This window comes from Giraffa tippelskirchi, chromosome 1 (genome assembly GCF_054371585.1).
Source record: "Giraffa tippelskirchi isolate mGirTip1 chromosome 1, T2T-mGirTip1v1.2.pri, whole genome shotgun sequence".
Taxonomy (NCBI): Eukaryota; Metazoa; Chordata; class Mammalia; order Artiodactyla; family Giraffidae; genus Giraffa; species Giraffa tippelskirchi.
The window spans coordinates 144,618,657-144,645,525 of NC_137275.1; the positions used below are offsets into that span (position 1 = coordinate 144,618,657).

The following is a 26,869-nucleotide window of genomic DNA, read 5'->3' on the forward strand; positions in this document are numbered from 1 at the left end:
TGAACTGTAAACTTTGCTTCAATAGTTTGTTCTCACTTTGACTCTGGCCCTGGACTTCTATTATTAATTATTAACAGAAATTCTCTTAAAATTATCTTTCAAGGAGAATTATATGAATAGGAAAGTAATTGATCTGTCTCTGTCTGATTCAGCTATACTGGAAGGCCAGGTAATAGCCCTAATATTTCTTAGGGTGCCTTCTAGTGCTGTACTTGATTCTAAAGTCATATGGCAAAAATGGCTTATATCAGAATCTGTGTTAAGTCACTGTGATAAGATGAAAGATTCAGTTTATGATTTTAGATAGAGTTTACAGGGAGAAAACTTTGACTATAAATTCAATGAAAGGTGCTAGAGTATTTGGAAAGGAAGTACCTGCATTCAATATCATTTTTAAATGGGGGAGGAGTACCAGATGTTCTCTGCGTTCATTCTTTTTTTTTTGGTACATCCTGTTTCTCTTTGTTTTAACAAAACTATGAAATAAGTTAAAACTCCTTCACATTGAGGCAACAAAAATAGAAAAAGAGAGCAAATGACATGATTGCTAGATCAAGCAGCACCTAAACTAATTGCCATAAGTGATTTGGAGATTCCTGGTGAATTAGATTGCAGGAATGTACATGATAGAAGTGGCATCTGTCATTTAAAAACAATATAATTTATTTAAAAATGGATTCGAGTGTACTGCTTAGATTGACAGGTCTTTAAATTTTGATGATAATTTTATCACTGCCTCCCCCAAGCCCCGGTATTTTAAGTGCCATTTGCTTTGGGATTTTTCCTTGAATTAAAAATTGAACAATCTTATTGCAGTGCAGAGAGGATTTCATTACTTTCAGAGGTGACCTTCCAGATTCTATTAGGACAAGAAAATAGCCTTTAACAGCATCCCTCAAAACCTATCTTCCTGTACTGGCTTCACCTCATTCTGGCACCTCCAAATACTCTAAAAACTCTTTGACATTTCCCCCTCCCTCTGCCCTTCGCATTCAAAGTCAGTAATACATGTTAAAGTTGTTTGGAAGTCTTCTTTATCATTTTGTTTGTGTGATCTTCCACTTGCATTTTGTTGCCTCAGCTCTTCAAGTTGAGTTAGTACCTCAAAGATAAGGATTGAATATGTTTTGTTGTTCAGTCGCTCAGTCTTGTCTAACTCATGGACTGCAGCACACCAGGCTTCCCTATTCTTCACCATCTCTTGGAGCTTGCTCAAACTCGTGTCCATTGAGTCAGTGATGCCATCCAACCATCTTGTCCTCTGTCATCCCCTTCTTCTCCTGCCTTCACTCTTTCCCAGCATCAGGGTCTGTCTAGTGAGTTGGCTCTTCATATCAGGTGGCCAAATTATTGGAACTTCACCTTCAGCATCAGTCCTTCTAATGAACATTCAGGATTGATTTCCTTTAGGATTGATGGTTTGACCTCCTTGCAATCCAAGGGACTCTTAAGAGTCTTCTCCAACACCGCAGCTCAAAAGCATCAATTCTTTGGCATTCAGCTTTCTTTATGGTCCAGTGCTCACATGCATGAATATGATGCTATTCTATGTAATTTCCCAGAGAGCTTAATTCATATCCCTGTACCTAATGGACATCTGGTAATGTTAACTGGTTCTTTCTGATGAAACTTTGCATGATTCCTTTAAAGATTGTCTTGACTTATCACATGTGTTTTAGCTATTTATAAGAACCACAAAGTGAATATTAATCAACTATTTATGGCTTTCCTGTTGAAGATATAAGAGTGGCAAAGGAGGCACAACTTGTATTCATGTTACTGTATGTCATAATATCTTTTTATTTTAAGGTGATACCAAAATGTCATTTTCAGCTCAGCCCAATTAACTCCTATGAAGACACATACTTTCTATTGTTTCAATAGACTTCCTAATCTCATAAGCTTTCCTAGGGAACACTCTTGAAAATAGTATCTGATTTCATCTGCTCTAAGGTTTAATAATCCAGTTTTTTTAGTCTAAATAAACCTATTTGCACTCACCTCCTACTATAGGCGAAACTACTTAAATACTGTCCACCATAATTTCCATTTTAATTTAAGAAAGGTCATATAAATAGCACATACAAAAGCTATAATGGCAGTTGACATGTAGTGTCTGAAATGCTTTCTCCTCTTAGGAGGGATTGTACAACCAATGGGATGTGAGGAATTAGAAAGAAAAGTATCATGGAAAATAACCTTATATTAGAAAATGGAAAGTAAAAGGTACATAAACTAAGGTTGAAGAAATGAGGTCCATAAGCCTCACTAATTTAGTGACTTTTCAGTCATATGAGGAATAATGACCAATATTTTCTCCATGAATATGCAGACAGAGAGACTTTTAAAAAAGGAAATAAGCTTTAAATGGAAAAGATTAAGTTTAGATAGGAAGAAATAATCTTCCATCTTTGGATGAAAATGAAGGCTATTAGGTGTTAGGATGATTTATTTAGAAGTACTGTGGAGTTGTTTCATTACGAAGGCATAAGAAAGAGGAAGATTCAGAAGTATCTGAAATGATGGGGACTAAATGACATTTTAAAGAGCCTCCTATTTTAATGGTGTTAATATCCTTTCCACTTATTTAAATTCTTTAATAACTTCCCTAATTCCATCATATTTATCATTTCATGATTAAAGCTTCTTAAGCCTTTATTGTGAAAGAAGGGAGAGATTTAAATGTTTAGTTATTTTATTGGAACACATATTTTTGTCTCCATGTTTTTCTTTTACTGTTGTTACTCCAATCAAGGCAAATTACTAACTCTAAAACTTAAAAAAAAATTCCGGATTTGCACAAAAACTCCTCTAGCTAGTATCAACATAGGACCAACATTTCAGAACATATAATTTATAATGGAAATGGATGTCTGTAACTAAAATCCAGCTGATACCATTTTGCTCTCAGTTTTATGAACATACAGAATTGATGTTTTGATTTTGTGAATTGTATTTTAATAGTGGTATTTTCAGAGTGGAAAATTCTCTGGATTAAATGCTGTTTTCAACTTCCTTTTTTGTTTGTTTTCTTCTTTCTTTTTTAGTGTGTTATATAGAATTTTAATTTTCCATCACTTTGAGGCAAGAGTAATTTTTCATAAATTTGTCAAAGGGAATAGTTATCAAGGAGTGAAACTTGTATAGAGAGAAGGATCAGAAATAGGCATTCCTATAACACAGAACTGCACACTCTGGAGCAGAATTTCTGGTACCTAAACAGTGACTTGTATCAAGCACTGTACTTTAGAAACTTAGAGAATCAAGTCAGGATATTATTAACATCAGGGGACTATATGATGCTGGTAGAAGCTTTCAACGGTATAACACACACACACACACACACACACACACACACACACACACACACACGCCACCCTCTATACACCAATTGTTTCAGAACTACAGAAAGAAAATCGAGGACATGAGTTTCTATTTAAACTCATATTGCTATGAGTTGAGTCAAGAATACATCAGATCCTCTTGGGCTACACTGAGTTGATTTTTTTCTTTTTTTTAAACACACAACATGTTCAGTGTAAAGTGTCCCCATACCACAGACTCTTGAGAAGAGCCTCCAGCTTTATGGAGAATTCGTAAGCACCATGGACAGCTACAGGTTTCTTGTAGTTCCGTAGTTTAATTCTTTAGTTCAGTTCAGTTGCTTAGTCGTGTCTGACTCTTTGTGGACCCCATGGACTGCAGCATGCCAGGCCTAATTCTTAGGGACCAGTTAACAATTTCAAGGTTCATAACCCATGTGTTCACAATGAAATTTCACCCTGTCATTTTCTGACAAGGCTGTCTCAAGTGGGCACTTTCATCTTCAAAAGGGTCTTTTCCCTGTCTCGCATATAGGGTTATCGTTACCATTTTTCAAATTCCATATATATGCATTAGTATACTGTATTGGTGTCTTTCTTTCTCGCTTACTTCAGTCTGTATTATGGGCTCCAGTTTCATCCATCTCAATAGAACCGATTCAAATGTATTTTTTTAATGGCTGAGTAATATTCCATTGTGTATATGTACCACAGCATTGAAACATGTATATTATCATATGTGAAACAGAACACCATTCCATGTTCAATGCATGAGACAAATGCTCAGGGCTGGGGCAATGGGATGACCCAGAGGGATGGGATGGGGAGGGAGGTGGGAGGGGGGTCCAGGCAGGGGAACACATGTAAACCCATGGCTGATTCATGTCAATGTATGGCAAAAACTACTACAATACTGTAAAGTAATTAGCCCCCAACTAAAATAAATAAATTTATTTTAAAAAAAAAAAAGGGTCTTTTCCACTCCATCGTTGTCATAGCTGGCAAATTATTATAGATTCTCAGAGTCAAACGAATGTCCCCAAATCAACCTCATTCGCCCTTGTTTGGCACACATAGAGATTTTAAAAATACAGTATAACAAGGCAGGAACTGCTTGTATTGATTGGTCATGATACTAGTAGCTTAGCACCTACGGTTTATCTCTAGCCTCCTTCATCCATTTATGTTACCTCCTTGGCCCCTATGGAAATTTGACTGTGTGAACTGTATCATCGAGCTACAAAAGAATTTGGAGGGAATTTAGAGTTGTCTCAAAGACTGAGATTGTGAAAGATGATGTGACTTGCTTGAAGTCACATAATGTTGCATTTATTAATACTTCATGTATGTATTGCTAAACATAGTTTCTAGGTATAATCAACTCTATTCTATGCAGTAATGGATACCCAAAGAGAGAATAATCCAGAAAGGTAGATAATAACATGAGACAAAATATTCTGAGTCATCGAGGTGGTTATATAAAGTTCGTTTAGGATTGAGGTCCATTTTACTTAATCAGTGAACTTGTTGGTGTTCTAAGTACTCAAGATTTGATCTTAATTGACAATGAAAATTTCCATAAACCCTTAAACTCAACCCAGGCTGGTTCCTATCTTTCTCTGCTCAGCCTCTCACCTTCTGGACCCTTTCTCTTCTGCCATTAGTGACGATTTTAGACACAATTCCTCAAATACTCTGACTCCTCTCATTTCTCAGCCTAAGCTCTTTCCTTGCACAATAAAGGTTTAGGAACTAAGATATAAAAACATCTTGAGAGCATTGAGCATCACCTGAGAGCTTTGTGAAGAACTCAGACTAAACAAAAAAGTGATGCACAGTAGTCTAGGTCAGATGTGAAACAGGTAAGAGTGCTAAAGAAATTAGTACTGGGTTGTAAATAATATACATGGTGTTAAGATATTAGCCATACTTCCTCTCCCACTAATTTGGTTATGAGAGTGTTGCAGTAGGTCCCCTGCGGACAACTCTCCTGACCCAAAATTTGATGCCGGTAACCAAGAAAAAGAGTGTCCTGTGAGCACCAGAATTGCACACTATGCCTCTGAAAATGTCAAACAGCAAAGCCTTAGCAGTACATGCCCAGAAGAAATATTCACCAGGAACCTTGGCATTTTGGATATTATGTGACGTGGAAGTGGAAGAGAGCTGGTGAGACTTTGCAGATGACTTGATTGCGCTCTGTCATTATTCCATTTGACAGTTTATTGCAGACAGGTTTCTCTTTCTCATACAGCTTGAAATGGTGTCAAGGGAAGTGTGTCCCACTTTCCTCAGACCAGCTCTAAAAAATTTCAAAAGGGAAGACACTGGTATAAATTCAGCGAGTCCTAAGGGAAATAAGTTGATACCACCCTTTAAAATTCTAGAAGTTGAAGAGAGCAAAACTGGGTCATCTTTTAATGAGCTAATAGAAAGCCATTCCCTCAGTGAGAACTGTTGATCGAAGTATTTGAACATGTATGACGTTTATATCCAGTCCGAGGCATTCAGTGACTCTGATACAGTGACCCTAAGGCTGGCAGTCAGTAAGGGCTACGGTGCCAGTCTAAGGAACACAGTTATACTGGACCACTATGAAGTCATTGAATTGTCATCACTGTCTTCATCTATCCCAGTCTGATTAGATCTTAATACACACATGTATTGTTTTTTGTGACTAAAATTTTCAGTGAAATTTTCATGTAATTGAGTCATTGAAAAATGAATCGTTCAACCATTTTATGGAAACTCCTACTCCAGTATAATTACTATAAGAGGCTTCAGATTATTTTAGTCAGAGAAAGAGCAGAGAAGCTATACAGAGCATCTAAGAAAACAGTTTAAGATCCAGGTTAAAAAAAAATTCAGAACCTCAAACAATACATTGAGCCTGGATTAGGTGAGCAGGCGTTATGTAACTTTATTGTTCATCAGTTTAACTTTCAAATTTAGATGATTTTGTATAGAATTCCATTTTTTTCTGGAGTTCTTTAAAAATCAAATAGACTTCTGGAGGAAGCATTTAAAATTTTATTTATTTTATTTATAATAATAAATAAAATTTATTTATTTTAATTGGAGGATAACTACTTTACAATATTGTGATGGTTTTTGCCATACATGGCAGTATCTTTTTATTGATAAACTCATTTTAGCAAATTCTTTGCAAATTAGAAGTCCACCATGTATGGTGCATATGACAATTCTTGGTTAGTCAGAGAATTAAATTGACCTAACCATTTTTCTGTCACCACTTCCAAGTAAACTGGAATGTACTGGGCTGCTTATAAGGCACCTCTCTCCCATAGAACCTTGGTGTAGGTCTTTTTCTGATCAAATATTCCCACTTCTTTTCTGGAAACTTGAGACTCAGTGAGTCAGCACAATCTGTCCAAGGTTGCAGAGAAATAAACTGCAACACTACAGCCCTCTGGCCTGTTTTCCAGGTACTATTCATTAGCTCTTACCTTCTGATTCAGCCTCCACGTTTAATCAAATGATGTGAGTGTGCCCAATGTCTCAGAAAAAGCTCTCACTGTCTCTGGCTAAGTCAACTTCTGTTGACCATCCATTATCCAGAATTCAGACATCAGAGTGTGAAAAACTTCAAGCCTCTGCAATAGCAACAAACCAGTTTTGATGTGGAAGGGGGAACAGTGTTGGGAACAGATAAATATGTATTTTAAGGAATTCTTTGTCCAGACTATGTGCAGACAAAACTAAGAGTAGTAACGAGGAAGACTTGAAAACCTAGAGATTATAGTAGTACCATTGACTGTCTGACCAGACTGAGACCAGAAGCACAGAAGCGTTGAAGACATGACTGAGGCAAGAGAAAAAGATAATTGAATCAGATAATATTTGACACACAACAGGATAGGGAAAGAAAAAAGATTGTGTGAAGCCTAGGACCAGATGGCTTCACAGGTGAATTCTATCAAACGTTTAGACAAGAGTTAATGCCTATCCTTCTAAAACTCTTTCAAAAAATTGCAGATGAGGGAGCACTTCCAAACTCATTCTATGAGGCCACCATCACCCTGATACCAAAATCAGGCAAAGACAACAGAAAAAAAGGAAATTATAGACCAATATCACTGATGAACATAGATGTAAAACTCCTCAACAAAATTGTAGCAAACAGAAATCAATAACAGATTAAATAACTCATACACCATGGTCAAGTTGGGTTTGTTCCAGGAATGCAAGAATTCTTCCAGTATATGCAAATTAATCAATGTGATACACCATATTAACAAATTGAAAGATACAAACCATACGATAATCTCAATAGATGCAAAAAAGGTTTTGACAAACTTCAGCACCCATTTATGATTAAAACTCCAAAAAATGAGCATAGAAAAGGAACCTCCCTCAACATAGTAGAGTCCAATATATGATAAGCCCACAGCAAGAAAAGAGGTTGTGTGGACAAGAGAGGGCATGATGACTATAAGGTATAAATACTAAGAGTCTGCGAGAAAGAAAGGACCAAATAGAGGAGGCCTGTAAAGGAATTTATCAAAAAATTATTATAGATCTCAGCCATCTCTCAAAATGTGGTTGGTCTAAAAGTTGATATCAGGCATCATCCCTGGAATAACATGGCTGTGATGTGGAGGGTTGCATTTAACATAAGGATAAATCAGATCACCCCAGGGATCACAGAGGGGTGTTACTGCATACAAAATTTGCCAAAGACCTTCAGACATACAGTGCAATGGTGGCTAGTGACCATGAAGCCAGGGGCCCACACATTGCCTGGCATTTAGTATTAACAGGTTCACTCTATGTACTCTGAATGCAATAATGAATGAACTGTCCTCACTGTCATCTCACAGAGTCTTCGGCTATAGAGAATTGTAAATATGTGCCGTTGGTTTATGGGTGAATGTGTTATAGGTGGTATAGTGTGCAGTGTGGACTGGAAAAGGCAAGGGAGCATGGAATCTGGGAGTGGCTTGAAATGAACAAGCCTAGGAAACCTGACCTGATACTTATGTTATTCAAGTGTTTTCTAACTTGTTTAAAAAGAGATGTTCTTCATAAGCCTTCTCCTTTTGTAAGTGTGTTGTCCATTCTGTTGAAGTATTGTACATGCCACTATGCTCAGCTAAATGGGGGTATTTATTTCAGTATTTCTAGGGCCTCCCTAGTGGCTCAGATGGTAAAGACTCTGCCTACAATGCAGGAGACCCAGGTTCGATCCCTGGGTGGGAAAGATCCTCTGGAGAAGGAAATGGCAACCCACTCCTGTATTCTCTCTCTTTTTTTTTTTAATAGATTTATTTATTTTAGTTGGGGGCTAATTGCTTTACAATATTGTAGTAGTTTTTGCCATACATTGACATGAATCAGCCATGGGTTTACACCACTCCTGTATTCTTGCCCAGACCATTCCATGGACAGAGGAGCCTGGTGGGCTACAGTCCATGGGGTTGCAAACAGACACAACTGAGTGACTAACACTTTGACTTGATGAAAGAATGTCTTTCCCTCCTCCCCATCCCCTCAATGACCTGCAACTCAAAACAATGTGAACAGTTAAATGTTGAAGAGCAAATTAGGAAAAGGACAGGTTCTTAGAGTTGACCAAGGCATGGTTTTAACTTTTATAAACAGCCAGCATATAAAGCAGCTGTATAAAAATTGTCCGTTGTTGATTCTTTTCAGGGAACATCTTTGCAAATAGACCCCCACCCTCTGAGTAGCATTTAATAGTGTCCCTTTGTCAAATTTGCCAGCTTCCCCCTGGACTGCGCCTCATTTTAAACACAATGAGGGCAAGTTGACTCTGCCCACAGGAGCTAGTCTGGGAGGCTGAAAAATAATACCTTTAACTTTTAGAAAAAAAAAATCCTCACCACAGAGATTTCAGAGGAGTCTTGGTGTTGATTCCAGAGGACAAACTAATGCCCAGATGGATGAAGACTACTTCCCAAGAGGCTCCATCATTTTTTAGTACCATCAGGGAAAGATGATTTCAAATCCGAGTCTTCCTTGAGGGTGCTTCAGCTATTCTCCAGCTAGGCAATTATGGTTCTAATCTTGAAGAGGCTGCGTTGCTATCTTCTGTCATCTTTCTACCTGCCAATGTATCAATTGGGATATTATTCAGAAAGTAAAATGTTACTATGAAAGAAAATACAACAATTTGATACGTCTTACCAACACTGTAGAAAACATTCAAACATATTGTTCATTAAAATGCATTTTGGTGAGTTCAGAGAACTGCTACAAAAATAGTTGGCTCTTGTTTGCATAATATAGGACTATAGCAACAATATCTGCACGGTGTTATTAACCTGTTTTGCAGTAAATGGTGTTTACTTATGACCTTGGACGTGTGGTATCCATTAAGTAACATCTCCAAGAAGGGATGCTTACTTACTTGTTATTAATAAATGGAAACCAAAATGTCTGAAATAATTTGCATGCATGCTAAGTCACTTCAGTCGTGTCCCACTCTTTGCGACCCTGTGGACTGTAGCCCACCAGGCTCCTCTGTCTGTAGGATTCTCCAGGCAAGAATGTTAGAGTGGGTTGCCATGCCCTCCTCCAGAAGATCTTCCCCACCCAGCGATAGAATATGCTTATGTCTCCTGCATTGGCAGATGGGTTCTTTACCACCAGCGCCACCGGGGTAGCCCCTAAAATAATTTAGGGGAAAGAAAAAGTAAATGGCAAATGTTGGCAGTCATGAGGCTTCCCGAAGGTATCAAAAATGCAGATTACTTAGACATTAATAAAAAATAATACAACAGCTTTTTAAAAAATGCATTTTGTAGGTTTCTAGAGGAATGCTTTCAGGGAAATGTATTCCAGTATTAAGTCTGAAAGTGGTCATTTCCTGATGATGACCGTGGTGGTGAAGGTGATGATAAGGAAGGAGATGGTGGAGTTAGCAGAGGATGAGGTGCCTTAGGTATAGGTTTTCCCCTTCCCATTCTCACATAAATTCTTAGACTAAATAATGAAGAATCCTTCTCCTCCATGCTGCTGCTGCTGCTGCTGCTGTTGCTAAGTCGCGTCAGTCATGTCCAACTCTGTGCGACCCCATAGACGGCCGCCCACCAGGCTCCACCGTCCCTGGGATTCATTCTTCAGGCAAGAATATTGGAGTGGGTTGCCATTTCCTTCTCCAATGCGTGAAAGTGAAAAGTGAAAGGAAAGTCGCTCAGTCGTGTCTGACTCTTAGCGACCCCATGGACTGCAGCCTACCAGGCTCCTCCGCCCATGGGATTTTCCAGGCAAGAGTACTGGAGTGGGGTGCCACTGCCTTCTCCCTTCTCCTCCATACAGCTAGTGAAAGGAAAATAGATGAGTAATGTGAGTGGCCAAGAGGGCTGACTAGAGATCACAAACAAGGTTTGGAAGTTTCCTGGGAGTTGATAGACTGTAGAAAAAGAGTAAAGAAGAGGATGATTTTTTTTAAATGTAGGTAACCCTAGGATGGAAAGGATACTTAGCCATCGGTTTTATAAAAGGCAACCTCATGACAGTGCCATCATGTTCTACACATGCTGCACTTTACCTGTGAGAGAAAGTAAGTTCCAGGCAACTCTTGGGAGCCTCAGCCTGAAAACACAGGATATGCACTTACCCTTCCGTGTGCTTCTGCACAGCTCAAAAAAGGACTTTGGTTAATAAGGATGACCTTGGGTCACTAAGGAGCTTCCCTGGTGGCTCAGATGGCCAAGAATCTGCCTGCAATGCGGCAGACCCAGGTTCGATCCTTGGGTTGGAAAAATCCTCTGAAGAAGGAAATGGCTATCCATTCCAGTATTCTTACCTGGAGAATTCCATGGACACAGGGCCCTAGCAGGCTAACAGTCCATGGGATTGCAAAAAGTCAGATGGAACTGAGCAACTAACTCTTTAGGTCACTAAAATATGTACGTACACACACACACTCAGAGTTACAGATAATCTATTATAAACAACTACTTGTAACTTTGTGTGTGTGTGTGTATTTAGTGACCTAAGATGATTCTTATGAACAGAAGTCCTTTTAGAGGGAAGTGTTGTTTGTTTTAGAAGGACTTTAATCTGTGAAAACTTGGAAAATGTGAAAGTAGAATTAATTTTGAAAAGTTCTGTTTAATGTAGTCAGAAGTGATTCCCTGGAGATTCTTGAGAGCTGAGGTGTTATGGAACTTCACTTAGTGGCTGGCTGGATTCAGGTTTTATGAAAATATTCTGACCATTTAAAAGGATCTACCAGCCGACAGCAGATAGCTTTACATCCTTGTCCAAAATGTGTAATTTTCTTGCCACTTATAATTTCTCCCAAAATACTTGGAGTCCTTTCCAGAAGGAAGTCAGCCTCTTAGAAGTCAATCTAATATGTCTTAAGGAATTCAGAAAAAAAAATGTTACAAATTTTCATGAAAAAAGAGAAAACATTCAGTCTTACAATTAAGTAAGGAATTCTTTACATGAATTAATTTAGAGCTGGAATCATGGTGACACCCATTGAATCGATAGGCCTACCCAGTAATGCTAATAAAAGCCTCTTAGAAACACATTTGCAGCCAATAAATGTAAAGGACAAATGCAAGTCTTTAATCAGGCACTTTTCTAATTGTGAGAATGCATTTTACTCAGTGGCAAGCAGATACCGATTTTTAAATTTTTTTTTTTTTTGCCTGTGCTGTGTGGCATGTGGGATCTTAGTTCTCCAACCAGGGATTGAACCTGCACCCCTTGCAGTGGAAGTGTGGAGTCTTAACCACTGGACCACCAGGAAGCCCCAGATATTAGTGTTTATAATGGGTGAGAACTAGGTTCTTGCTGCTATGAAAGGACTGTAATTTTAGGTCTCAAAGGTAACATACTATTCATAAATGTAGCTGACAAATTTAAAATATTTTATTTTGCATTCAAAGCATCCTTATAGCGAAGCTGAGTTAAAGTGTGTCATTAGGAAATTCCCTGAAAACTCATCATTGCTGTCCATAACAAGCAACATAGATTTTAACAGCAAAATTGAGTTGAAGCCTTTTCTGTTGGTGGCATGTGTCCCTTCCATCTTTCCACTGGGTAATTTCTTCCTTCTGTCCTTCATTCAACAAATATTTGTAAAGCATGTACCAACTGTTTAGCTTCCAGGTGTTAGAATTATAGCAGGGAACAAAACAGTGAAGATGGGCAATAAACACAAAACTGTCTGATACAATATTAGCTGATAATAAGTACTGTGAGGAAAAATAAAACTGGGAAAGGGGACAAAGGAAGATGGGCTTTCTGTTTTAGCTTGGATTTTGAGAAAGTTTCCCTAGAGGTGGCATTTGAGTACAGACCTTAATTAAGTGAGGGAGTGAATCATGCCGATATCTAGGGCAGTGATTCCTAACCAGGGGTGATTTTGCCTCTCAAGGGATATTTGGCGTCTGGAGATGCTATTGGTGATCACAGCCTGGCCTGGGGGGTGGGGAGGTGCTACTGGCATCTAGCAGGCAGAGGCCAGAGATGCTGCTAAACATCCTGCAATGCACAAAACAGCCCCCTGTAAAAAAGGGGGCCCTGAAATGTTATATCACTGAGGTTAAGAAACCTCCATCAAGGGAAAGAATATTTCAGGCTAAGAAGGAAGTTAATAACAACAGGCTGAGAGATGGAAACTTGCCCGGGACATCTGAGGAAAAACTAGGAGGCTTGTGTGGCTGGTACACAGTGACAAGGGATATTTACCAGGAAAAGAATTTGAAAGATAGCTCACAGCCAAGTCATATGGGGTAACAGTTGAGACCTCTGTTCTCTGTTCTCTGCCTCTGCTTCCCACTTTACTAAGCTTCTATTCCACGACTCTCGGAAAGCTAGCCAGGCATTGCTAGCAGATGTCCTGGTAAACTAATTCTAGAGTTTTATGGGAGAAAAGAGTTTCACCTATTTGTTTACCTGAAGAATAAGCTTTCCCCAGCCATCTTGCCCAGTGATGGAAGATCTTACAGTTGGGAGTTTACTATCCAAAGATCAGGAAGATCAGCTCACTAAAGTTCTAGAATAGAAGGCTCTGATATGGTGGTTACTACTGCTATGTGACCATTTGAATTTAAATTGATTGAAATGAAATAAAGTTAAAAATTCAGTTCTTCAGATGTTCTAGCCCACATTACATGTGCTCAATAGCCACATGCAGCTATGGCCGCCATATTGTACAGCTCAGCCGTGGAGCATTTTCATTGTTGTTCTGTTGGGCAATACTGTTTTCAAATAATTTAATGTTAACTATATAGGGAACTTTTAAATTGAACAGTTTATTCCTTTTGTGAGAGATAAGGAAACTTAATTGACATGCCTCAGATAACCATATCAGTTAATTTTTGCCCCACAAAAAAACCACCTGAAAATTAAGTAGGAGCTTAAAATAGATCATTGGTTCACAGTTCTTTGGGGCAGCAGTTTGGGCTGGCCTCGGCAGGGCTGTTCCTCTGGTTTGGGTTGGCTTCATTCATGTAAGTGATGGGTCAGCTCTGACTTAGCCAGCGGTGGTTGGTCCCAGATAGTCTCAGCTGTGATGCTCATTATCTTCTCTACTTGCCTAGCATTTCTAACTGACAACTTTGGGCTGTTCACACAGTGGCAGAGGCACGGGTCATAAAAACAGGAGCCAAAGCCCAGGTTTGGAACTCCCATAGCATCACTCTGCTTCATTCTAATGCTTCATTCCATTAAAACTTATGTCTTTGATTTCTCAAATATTTGGAAATTTTAAAGAGGTAAAACAAAAACCCTGTATTGTAGCAAATGGAATAGTCAGTACACAGCACATTCTCTCTATAACCCTATATAGGAAAATGATAGATAACTTTAAGTAAATAGTTAAAAAATAATTTATTTTTTAAAATATTGGAAAAATTTTTGAGAAGATGTTTCAAATCATTGATACAGGTAGGAGCCAAGAAAATGGTCATCTGAAGCAGAAGCCTGATTTTGAAAATAGAGACACATTGAAGGAAATCGGGCTAAAAGCTGGAATACCTGAACACAGGAGGGTGTCAGAGTAGGGACAGAATAAGGGCTTAGGATCAGTGCTGCTGTGACAGGTAGAAAACATTATGGAAAATTGCAATCCCAGGTATATAATGCAGATATTAGGCAGCCTAATTGAGCATAGCTATGGTCAATGTTTTTGTGTAAGTAATCTCTTTAAAATTATATTCACAGTTCTGCTATGGAAATTTAACAACCTTTCTTCAAAGTAGGTTGGCAGAATGTATTAAAGGACTTAAAAATGTTGCTGCAGTCAAACAACCTGACAGTCTAAGTGACAATAAAGCAATCAGTAAATCAATTATAGTAACCATTAAAAATAATGTTTTGTTTTTTTACATATTTTTTCATTAAACAGCAAAATATTTACACAACAAGGTTAGGTGGGGTAAAGTGGTCCAGTCTGTGTATATAGCTTTATTCTAACTTTTAAATAACTATTTTCTACAATGAAATATGTTTTTAGAACATCATAAAAAATGATACCATCATAAAACATTATTAAATATTTTAAATTTTTACTTCATATAATATAAAATTTTTGAAAACTATTCACCTCTGAGCAGGGTTAGAGGTGAATATTGCTTTTAGACAAAAAGCCAACAACTTACAAAGGAATAAATAGATTCAAAGTAATACATGAAGTTATCGAAATCCTTCCTGAAGCACCTCTTAAAGATGGTAAGTTGAAAAGATGTTTTATTTACTCAACGGAGTTCTATTTGACTGTTTTTAAAGAAGAAGACATCTTAAACCTTCTTCAGAAACTTCAAGGACAGTCTTCAGTTTTATAATCTAAGACTAGAAGATATCCATCTCTTTTGATGTTTCATATATTTCAGTCATAAGCACTTCTTAGTCGTCCTAGATTTACCCACTCGTGAATCTTATTTTTTTACTCTAAGAATTTTTATTTTCATTGTAACTTTTTTATTACTTAATGTCTGTGTGATTAAAAGGTTTAAACAGTACAAAAACAGGCACAATGAAAAATAAGTCTTCCCCCTACCCAGAGCTCGAGTCTGCCATTATCCCTCCCACAAAACATTATTATTTTCACCTCTGATGTATTCTTCCATCAATAGTCTATGATTTACAAGCATTTTTTAAATGTATAGACTCCTGCCTCCCTCCCTTTTTCTTTTACAAATGAGACAGTATTATACATTCTGTTCTCCAGTTGGCTTTTTTCCCCTGCTTTACTTATGGGAGATGATTTCATATTAGCACTTAAAGGTCTCTCAATCTTCTGAAAACCATATGGAATCCGGATCTCAAGTCTTAAGCTTTGACTGCTCTCTGTCTCCTAGACTGCTCTTCTGTGTTGCTCTTATCCTGACCTTCCCCAGGCTCTTCATGCTGAGATATTCAGTGACCTCTTGGAAGGGCAGACTCTCCAGCATTCTCCAGGGGCACAATAAAGCTCCCTTCATTGTCTGTAGACGTTTCGGATTGCAAGGAGGTGACTGCTAGATTGATATGTGATTAGCTGGCACAGTTGCCTCATTTTTAGCAACCCACTCCAGTATTCTCGCCTGGAGAATCCCAGGGACAGGGGAGCCTGGTGGGCTGCCATCTATGGGGTCGCACAGAGTCGGACACGACTGAAGTGACTTAGCAGCAGCAGCAGTATAGTTGCTTTACGTTGTTGTATTAGTTTCTGCTGCTGTACAATGAAGTGAATCAACCATATGCATCCATATAGCCCCTCTGTCTTGGATCTCCCCACCCCCTCTATCTACCCCTGTAGGTTATCACAGAGCACTGAGCTAAGCTTCCTATGTTTTACAGCAGCTTCACACTAGCTATCTGTTTTACATGGGGTAGTGTATATATGTCAATCCCAGTCTCCCGGTTTGCTCCATCCTCTATCCACGTGTCTGTTCTCTACGTCTGCATCTCTATTCTGCATGGTCCATAGAGGATCCTCAAGTCCTCTCGGGGGTGGAAACGAGTTTGGAGCTCCTGGTTCAGAATCTGGTTTGCATCATTTCTTCTCACTGTGTTATTCTCCACTTTCCCACACTGCAGCTTCTATTTTGCTTTTCTGCCCACACACCAGAGAGCTTGTTCTAAGCTACGACTATTACTCAGTGACTTTGTTTTCTAACTTTAAAAACAAGTTTAAAGAACAAAGTATCTTCAGCAATGCAGACAGAGATTTCATATTTCTACTTAGTACCCTGTGTGTTATGTGCTCTGATCTCCCTAGTTAGATGCCATCTTTAAAGTCCAGGCATTATCCTTGCAGTATACAGGCAGTAGCTCTGATTTGAAAGCTCACCAAAACTCAGATAAGAACTCGGCTCTTCAGGGGCTTCCCTGGTGGTTCAGTGGTTAAGACTTTGCCTTCCAATGCAGGAGGTGTGGGTTTGATCCCTGGTCTGGGAGCTAAGATCCCACATGCCTCATAGCCAAAAAAAAACATAGAACAGAACCAATTATTGTAACAAATTCAATAAAGACTTTAAAAATAAAAAATAACTAGACTCTTCAGTAAATAGAGTTTGTGTTAGTCGCTCAGTCATGTCTGACTCTTCGCAACCCCATGGACTGTATCCACTGTCCATGGGATTCTGCAGGCAAGAATACTGGAGTGGGTTTGCTGTGCCCTCCTCCAGGGGGTCTTCCTGACCCAGGGATCGAACCTGCATCTCCTGCATTACAGGTGGATTTTTGACCACTGAGCCACCAGGGTAGCCCCTCAGTAAGTATCCTTATTTATAAATTTGCTGACCTCTTGGGAGTCAATGTCTTTAAAAATGTTCTTTAAATGCTTATGACAGTGGCTTTTAAATTTTGTGGTCTCAGATCCCCTTTATACTCTTACAAATTACTAGGGACCCCAAGAGCAAGTTATAGCTTTCTATATTTACCATAGGCGAAATTAAAACTGATTTAAAAAAAATTAAAGCCCAGGAACATATAATATTAGCTATCAGAGCCATAACATCGTTCCAGACATTTCACCTCTAAAAAACTCCACAATATGCTTTGCTAGAATGAGAGCAAAAAAGGTAATTACTGTCTTATTGTGAAAATAATTTTGACCTCATATACCCGCTAAGTGGAAACGCAGGGACCCTTAAGGATCCCTAGACTTCACTTTAAGAACTGCTGGTCTGTTGTATACATTTGAAACAGTTACTTTTTAAGGAGAACCAGGTATTTTGTGTCCAGAAAATATTTTTTTTCCACTGCTGCTGAAGTGGCCGATGGAGCTCCGTGGTGAGAACAGGAAAGAGATAAGCATTTATTAAGTACATTCTCACTGCCTGTTCCATCATCCCTCAGTTCCAGTTAATCACCAGTCTCACTCCATTTACAGTCATTCATTTCCACTGATATTGGCCTAGTTCAGACTAGGATCATCTCTCACCTGCATTAATGCCTCAGCTGTGCAGGTCATCTCCAATCTTCCTGTCCTTCCTCCACACTGTGGCCAGAGTTCGTCCTAAAACCCCAAAGAGACCATGTTTGACCCTGGGAATTCTCATTGACCCTTCAGTTCAGTTCAGTTCAGTTCAGTCGCTCAGTCGTCTCCGACTCTTTGTGACCCCATGGACTGCAGCACACCAGGCCTCCCTGTCCATCACCAACTCCCGGAGCCTACCCAAACTCATGTCCATTGAGTCGGTGATACCATCCAACCATCTCATCCTCTGTCATCCCCTTCTCCTCCCACCTTCAATCTTTCCCAGCATCAGGGTCTTTTCCAGTGAGTCAGTTCTTCGCATCAGATGGCCAAAGTTTTGGAGTTTCAACTTCAGTATCAGTCCTTCCAGTGAATATTCAGGACTGATTTCCTTTAGGATGGACTTGTTGGATCTCCTTTCAGTCCAAGGGACTCTCAAGAGTCTTCTCCAATGCCACACTTCAAAAGCACCAATTCTTCGGCACTCAGCTTTCTTTATAGTCCAACTCTCACATCCATACATGACTACTGGAAAAACCATAACCTTGACTAGATGGACCTTTGTTGGCAAAGTAATGTCTCTGCTTTTTAATGCTGTCTAGGTTGGTCATAGCTTTTCTTCCAAGAGTAAGCGTCTTTTAATTTCATGGCTGCAGTCACCATTTGCAGTGATTTTGGAGCCCAAGAAAATTAAGTCTCTCACTGTTTCCACTGTTTCCCCATATATTTGCCATGAAGTGATGGGCTTAGATGCCATGATCTTAGTTTTTCTGAATGTTGAGCTTTAAGCCAACTTTTTCACTCTCTTCTTTCACTTTCATAAAGAGGCTCTTTAGTTCTTCGCTTTCAGCCATAAGGATGATGTCATCTACATATCTGAAGTTATTGATATTTCTCCCGGGAACCTTGATTCCAGCTTGTGCTTCCTCCAGCCCAGCATTTCTCATGATGTGCTCTGCATATAAGTTCAATAAGTAGGGTGACAATATATAGCCTTGATGTATTCCTTTCCCTATTTGGAACCAGTCTGTTGTTCCATGTCCAGTTCTAACTGTTGCTTCCTGACCTGCATACAGGTTTCTCAAGAGGCAGGTCAGGTGGCCTGGTATTCCCATCTCTTTAAGAATTTTCCACAGTTTGTTATGGTCCACACAGTCAAAGGTTTTGGCATAGTCACTAAAGCAGAAATAGATGTTTTTCTGGAACTCTCTTGCTTTTTCGATGATCCAGCGAATATTGGCAATTTGATCTCTGGTTCCGCTGCCTTTTCTAAATCCAGCTTGAATATGTGGAAGTTCACAGTTCACGTATTGTTGAAGCCTGGCTTGGAGAATTTTGAGCATTACTTTACTAGCATGTGAGATGAGTGCAATTGTGCGGTAGTTTGAGCATTCTTTGACATTGTCTTTCTTTGAGATTGGAATGAACACTGACCTTTTCCAGTCTTGTAGCCACTGCTGAGTTTTTCCAGTTTGCTGGCATATTGAGTGGAGCACTTTCACAGCATACTCTTTTAGCATTTGAAATAGCTCAACTGGAATTCCATCACCTCCACTAGCTTTGTTGGTAGTGATGCTTCCTAAGGCCCATTTGACTTCACATTCTAGGATGTCTGGCTCTAGGTGAGTGATCACAGCATCATGATTATCTGAATCATGAAGATTATTTTTGTATAGTTCCTCTGTGTATTCTTGCCACCTCTTCTTAGTACTGCTTCTCTTAGGTCCATACCATTTCTGTCCTTTATTGAGCCCATCTTTGCATGAAATGTTCCCTTGGTATCTCTAATTTTCTTGAAGAAATCTCTAGACTCTCCCACTCCATTATTGTCCTCTATTCCTTTACATTGATGGCTGAGGAAAGCTTTCTTATCTCTCCTTGCTATTCTTTGGAACTTTACATTCAAATGGGTATATCTTTCCTTTCCTCTTTTGCCTTTCGCTTCTCTTCTATTCACAGCTATTTGTAAGGCCTCCTCAGACAACCATTTTGCCTTTTTGCATTTCTTTTTCTTAGGGATGGTCTTGATCCCTGCCTCCTGTACAATGTCATGAACCTCCATCCATAGTTCTTCAGGCACTCTGTCTATCAGATCTAATCCCTTGAGTCTATTTCTCACTTCCACTGTATAATCATAAGGGATTCGATTTAGGTCCTACCTGAATGGTCTAGCGGTTTTCCCTACTTTCTTCAATTTAAGTCTGAATTTGGCAATAAGGAGTTCATGATCTGAGCCACAGTCCGCTCCTGGTATTGTTTTTACTAACTGTATAGAGCTTCTCCATCTTTGGCTGCAAAGAATATAATCAATCTGATTTTGATATTGACCATATGGTGATGTCCATGTGTAGAGTCTTCTCTTGTGTTGTTGGAAGATGGTGCTTGCTATGGCCAGTGCATTCTCTTGGCAAAACTCTATTAGCCTTTGCCCGCTTCATTCTGTACTCCAAGGCCGAATTTGCCTCTTACTCCGGATGTTTCTTGACTCCCTACTTTTGCATTCCAGTCCCCTATAATGAAAAGGACATCTTTTTTTAATGTTAGTTCTAGAAGGTCTTGTAGGTCTTCATAGAACCTTTCAACTTCAGCTTCTTCAGCATTACTGGTTGGGGCATAGACTTGGATTACCATGATATTGAATGGTTTGCCTTGGGAACGAACAGAGATCATTCTGTCATTTTTGAGATTGCATCCAAGTACTGCATTTTGGACTCTTTTGTTGACTATGATGGCTACTCCATTGACCCTTAAGAGGAAGTTAAATTTCCTTCTCATGGCTTCCAAGGCCCTTTTATGAGTGGACTCTGCTGACACTTCCAGTTTCACTTCCCTTCTTTCCACTGCCCCCATGCTCTACCCCAAATTCCCATCTTAACCATTTTCATTTGCTGAGCACCTGAATATGCATGCTCTTTCTCACATTTGAGCCTTTAAATGTGCTATCTTCGCTGTATGAAACTCCCTAGCCTTTCCCGGCTAAGACTCACTGGTTCATCAGCCCTCAGTTAAATGTTACTTCCTCCAGGAAGACTTCATCCCTACCACCACCCCGGTGGTTGGGTAAGGTCCTCCTCTTACTTATTCCCAACATAGCAGCCCTTCTTGCTGTTGTAATGCTTCTTACACTGTACAGTAATTGTGTTGCCTTGCTGTGTCCCTTGAGCCTAAAAGCAATTTGAGGTAAGGCAACATGTCTGGGATCATTTATATTCTCTGCCTTCAGCAATTGCCAGCATATAATGGCTACAAGGGTACATGATCGTTGAATGAGGAATCAGGCAATCAGTCAACTTTTTAAGTCAACTTTTTAACTCTTTAGTGCTCCCTAATAAATGCTTTATTTCATTTCATCCTCTTAACTAAAGGAGATGCTAATTCCCTCCATTTTGTGTTGAAGGAATTTGAACCTTCTTTTTTAAAATAAATAAAAAAAATTTTTATTGGAGTATAGTTGCTTTACAATTTTGTGTTAATTTCTATTGTAGAGCAAAATGAATCAGTTATACGTATATAGCTGTATATCCCCTCCTTTTTTGATTTCCTTCATATTTAGGTCACCACGGAGCACTGAGTAGAGTTCCCTGAGCTATACAGTAGATTCCCAATAGTTATCCATTTTATGCATAGTGCCAATAGTATGTATGTGTCAGTCCTTTCTCCTAGGGACTTCCCTTATAGCTCAGTTGGTAAAGAATCTGCCTGCAATGTGGGAGACCTGGGTTTGATCCCTGGGTTGGGAAGATCGCCTGGAGAAGGGAAAGGCTACCCACTCTAGTATTCTGGCCTGGAGAATTCTATGGACTGTATAGTCCATGGGGTCACAAAGAGTCAGACACAACTGAGCGACTTTCACTCACGAATCTCTCAATTCATCCCACACACCCCTTTCCTCCTTAGTGTCCATATGTTTGTTTTCTACATCTGTGTCTCTATTTCTGCTTTGCAAATGAGATTATCTATATGATTTTTCTAGATTCCACTTTGTTTTTCTCTTTCTTACTTCACTCTCTATGTATGACACTCTCTAGGTCCATCCATGTCTCTACAAATGACCCAATTTCATTCCTTTTTATGGGCGAGTAATATTCCATTGTATATACAGGCCTTTACTTCTGTTGCCTAATCATCCCTGTAGCTAGGAAATAGTGAACCTAGGATTTGAATCATTTTCCTACCACACTATGCTGAAATAAAGGGATCACCAAAATGAGGGATAACTGACAGAAATGAGTAAAGTTTCAGGTGAGTTTTTCAAGAGAGAATTCGGGCAAAGAATCATTCTGACAAAGCAGTTGGATCCTCTTTCAACTTGCATTTAGCATGGATGGAATCTTCCCAACCAGAACTCAGAATAAAGCCACTGAAAATAGTTATTAAGAGAAATTGATCTGTTACATCTTAGAAGTACTTTCCCAGTTGGCAGTCTTAAAAACGTCTATGCTCCTATAGCTTTATTGGCTTTTTTTTTTTAATTTTTTTATGTGTCCCAAGAGTTCCAGGGACTACAATGTGAAGGTTACACAGACTTATTTCACACCAAGTGGAAAATTTTATGTCTTTGTCTCTTGTGACAGCACCTGGTTACACTGATTAAATCCCTGTGGGTGGTTATCTTCCAGTTCGGCCTGGTTTGGTTTGTGTTTATTTTTCCAGAAAGAACTCAGAGAAATTCTGAAAACAGAAAAGGAATTAAAAATATCATTTTATTGCTTTTGTGTTTTAAAAAAGCATGTTCATAGTAGAAAATACAGATAAGCAAACACAGAAGAAAATCTAAAACTCCTTTAACTCCACTGCGGATGATATTTTGGTAATGACCCTTCTTCTCTGTCTTACTGTCATGCACGGACTCTTGCTCTTTCAGTCTGTGTCTCTCTCTCACTCATATGTATGAATCTATACATACTTCTTAATTTTACCATTTAATATACAGAACTAATTCTTAAAAAATCAGCCTGTTTAATCGCCATTTAATGCAAATGTCCCATGCCTTTAATCGTCTACCTCAGTGCTTCTCAAACTTAAATGCATTGTGAATCACTGGCTACTGCTGCTGCTTAGCTGCTTCAGTCATGTCCAACTCTGTGTGACCCCATGGACTGTAGCCTAAGATGGTATGGAGATTCCTTTAAAAACTAGGAATAAAACCACCATATGACCCAGCAATCCCACTCCTAGGCATATACCCTGAAGAAAACCAAAATTGAAAGACACTTGTATCCCATTGTTCATTGCAGCACTATTTACAATAGCTAGAACATGGAAGCAACCTAGATGTCCATCGACAGGTGAATGGAGAAAGAAGTTGTGGGACATATACACAATGGAATATTACTCAGCCATAAAAGGAATGCATTTGAGTCAGTTCTAATGAGGTGGGTGAACCTAGAACCTATGATACAGAGTGAAGTAAGTCAGAAAGAGAAAGATAAATATCGTATTCTAACACATATATATACAGAATCTAGAAAAAATGGTACTGAAGAATTTATTTACAGAGCAGCAGTGGAGAAACAGGCATAGAGAATAGACTTATGGACATGGGGAGGGGGAGGAGAGGGGGAGATGTATGGAAAGAGCAACATGGAAACTTACATTACCATATATAAAGTAGATAGCTAACAGAAATTTGCCATATGGCTCAGGAAACTCAAACAGGGGCTCTGATCAATCTAGAGGGATAGGATGGGGCGGGAGATGGGAGGGAAGTTCAAACGGGAGGGGATATATGTATACCTATGGCTGATTCATGTTGAGGTTTGACAGAAAACAGCAAAATTCTGTAAAGCAATTATCCTTCAATTAGAAAATATATTAAAAAGGAAAAAAATAGATACTATACCTATAGTCAAGTGTTCTCTTGTTTGACACAATGATTTTTCACTATTTCAGCTTGCAGAAAAATCCAAAGAACATAGAGAAGATTGTTTCTAATCAAGAAGTGAGACATAAATGCAAAGAGGGGTTTGGTCAAAGTGACAAGGATGGTGCAATGTATACCAGTTACAATTCAGAAAAAATAGAGAGTTATGTTACTTGACAATGAGTAATCTCTTTTCCTTTCAAAAACAATAAATATTTGAGGAGTACCAATTGTACAAAGGATACTTTGCTTGGCAAGATTGGACTAAAGCCTGCATTCATGGAGAAAAACAAAAGATTTACTATGCCCTGAATTAACATGATTGCTGCTATTGTATTAGAACTCAAAACAAGTTCACGGAGAACTTTTCAGTTAACACAGTGACATCTCCCAAGGAGGGGCAGGTCTATTAATTCTACCTCTACATAAAGAAATGAAATTAGTCAGAGAGAGGTTAAGTGATTAGACTAAGGTCATAAAGTTATTAATATCCGGAATGAAAAAGAAAAGATTCTAACTCTGTGGATCTTGTAATTTCGTCATTTATTTCCATCTAGGGTGAGCTTTTAGAATGCTACATCTTCCTACTGGTCTAGGGGGATTAGTGATGATTTGACTCAGTGGTTCTCTACTTGGATTGTGCAATAATGGAGTTCAGTTAAATGGTATTAAATTAAATCATGGAATTAAGATGAGTCCTGATATATTGGTTTGATGAGAGCAGAGAGAATTGAACCTTCAATCTGAAGCATGCTGACCAAGCTCCTGATGCAAGTGGAACAAGTTGTGGGTGGCTTATCTTAATGAGACCTAAAGGAGCCTTCTTGAGTTCTTTAAAAAAAGGAGAGAGAGAGAAAGAGGAAAGCAGGAGAAAGCAGTGATTAAAATCTGAGGCTCTGGAGTTGAATCAGCTTAGTTCCAAAATCTGCCTCTGCCATAGTCCATAAAATCTTGGACAAGTTACTTAATGTCTGTGATCTTTAGTCCAAATATAAAATGGGAAGAATAATGATAATTACCTCCTGTACTCACAAGAAGGATTTAATGTGATACAAAGAATGGGTTTAGAACCCTGCCTTCCTGGTATGGAAAGCACTCACTAAGAAAATGAAAAGATCCCTGAAAGGAAAGTATGAGCTCATGTTTTAGACATTTTAGGCTCTTCTGAGGTTCACCGTACTGCCTCTGGGATGGAAATTACTTCAGATGATGGCCATGCCCTTTAGATCTCTTGTTTATTTCATTAATAAATTATTATTTTCCCAAAAGTTCTGAGTGCAACATTTTCCATCATGTCTCAAAGCCTTCAGCTCATAGGAGACACCCTACCCCTTTAACTGGCATTTCTACTTTGTTATCCTAATGTCATTTCCTCAAATTCAGACCCCTTTCTGCCTCCCCATTGTTATCATTCTACCCTACTGGTCTAGTCTGTCCTTCTTGACTCTTTCCTCTGCCTCCACTACTGCAGGCTTCTCCCCTCATAATATTTAAGTTTGGGTTCCCCTAGAAGCAGACCCCACAGCCTGACTTTGAGTATATGTAGTTTACTTGGGAGGTTCAGAAAACACTGATAGGAGATCAGGGGAGTAAGCCAGGAAGGGGAAGCAGACAAATAATAGTGAAGGATAAAGCCACCACCACTAGGATGATTCGAGCTTATTCCTGGAGGAGATGGTGTAAAACACACATGTGGCAGCCCAAACAGTGTCCCCCAACAAAGAGATCCATGTGCTAATCTCCAGAACCTGTGAATATGTTGCTGCTGCTGCTGCTGCTGCTTCTGCTAAGTCGCTTCAGTCGTGTCCGACTCTGTGTGACCCCATAGATGGCAGCCACCAGGCTCTGCCGTCCCTGGAATTCTCCAGGCAACAACACTGGAGTGGGTTGCCATTTCCTTCTCCAATGCATGTAAGTGAAAAGTGAAAGTGAAGTCGCTTAGTCGTGTCCGACTCTTCGCGACCCTATGGACTGCAGCCTACCAGGCTCCTCCGTCCATGGGATTTTCCAGGCAAGAGTGCTGGAGTGCGGTGCCATTGCCTTCTCCGTGTGAACATGTTACCTTATATCTTAAAACTGGCTTTGTAGATGTGACTAAATTAAGGATCTTGAGATGGGAAGATTACCCGGATTATCCTAGTGGGTTCAAAGTAATCTAAATGGCCCTAATGAGAGGGAGGCAGCAGGGTCAGAGTCAAAAAGAGACTCAAAGTTGTTAAATTGCTGGCTTTGAAGATGGAGGAAGGGACCGAGAGCCATGGAGTGTGGGCAGCATCTAGGAGCTGAAATGACAAGGCAATCATTCTCTCCGGACCCTCCAGAAATAACCTGTCTCTGCTGACACTTTTATTTTAGCCCATTTTGGACTAAGACCCATTTTGGAGTTCTGACCTCCAGAACTAATAGATAATAAATGTATGTTGCTTTAAGCCTCTATGTTTTGGTAATTTTTTATAGTAGCAGTAGGAAATAAATACAACATACTTTAGAGGTCTTCCACCCAAAAGGTAAGGTGTCTATATACTGGTTCCTATCACTCATCGGCTGAGGGCTGCTGGGGGTGATGGTGTTAATTCCTCAACTCTTTAGTAAAGGAAGGTAGACACAAGTCTTTATTTCTTGGTCTCCAAAATCACTGTGGATGGTGACTGCAGCCATGCAGTTAAAAGATGCTTGCTCCTTGGAAGAAAAGCTATGACAAACCTAGACAGCATATTAAAATGCAGAGATATCACTTTGTCAACAAAGGTCCGTATAGTCAAAGCTCTGGTTTTTCCAGTAGTCATGTATGGATGTGAGAGTTGGACTGTGAAGAAAGCTGAGCGCCGAAGAATTGATGCTTTTGAACTGTGGTGTTGGAGAAGACTCTTGAGAGTCCATTGGACTGCAGGGAGATCAAACCAGTCAATCCTAAAAGAAATCAACCCTGAATATTCATTGGAAGGACTGATGCTGAAGCTCCAATATTTTGGCCAACTGATCTGAAGAGCTGACTCAATGGAGAAGACCCTGATGTTGGGGAAATTTGAGGGCAGGCAGAGAAGGGACCGACAGAGGATGAGATAGTTGAATGGCATCATAGACTCAATGGACATGAGTTTGAGCAAACTCCAGGAGATAGTGAAGGACAGGGAAGCCTGACATGCTGCAGTCCATGGGGTCGCAAAAAAATCAGACACAACTGAGTGACTGAACTACAGCAATAAAGATACCAGTGGTTCCAAGTCAGCCAGAGCACAGTGAAGTGCTGAGACTCCAGGGAATGGATGGGGC

The 26,869-nt window shown here is 39.4% G+C and overlaps 1 protein-coding gene and 1 long non-coding RNA gene across 5 annotated transcripts in view; one reads left to right on the forward strand and one right to left on the reverse strand.

Annotated features, from left to right (window-relative positions):
- LOC145509758 (uncharacterized) overlaps window positions 1-13,300 on the reverse strand; it is a 58,621-nt gene extending 45,321 nt beyond the window's left edge. For all 3 annotated transcript variants that reach the window (XR_014056393.1, XR_014056398.1, XR_014056397.1), the window contains exons 1-2: window positions 13,224-13,300; window positions 9,188-9,410 (exon numbers count right to left, since the gene is read on the reverse strand). This is a non-coding gene — a long non-coding RNA (uncharacterized LOC145509758). The remainder of the gene's footprint in view (window positions 1-9,187; window positions 9,411-13,223) is intronic.
- Window positions 1-26,869, forward strand: part of SLC24A2 (solute carrier family 24 member 2) — a 264,631-nt gene that overhangs the window by 61,134 nt on the left and 176,628 nt on the right. The window lies entirely within an intron of this gene.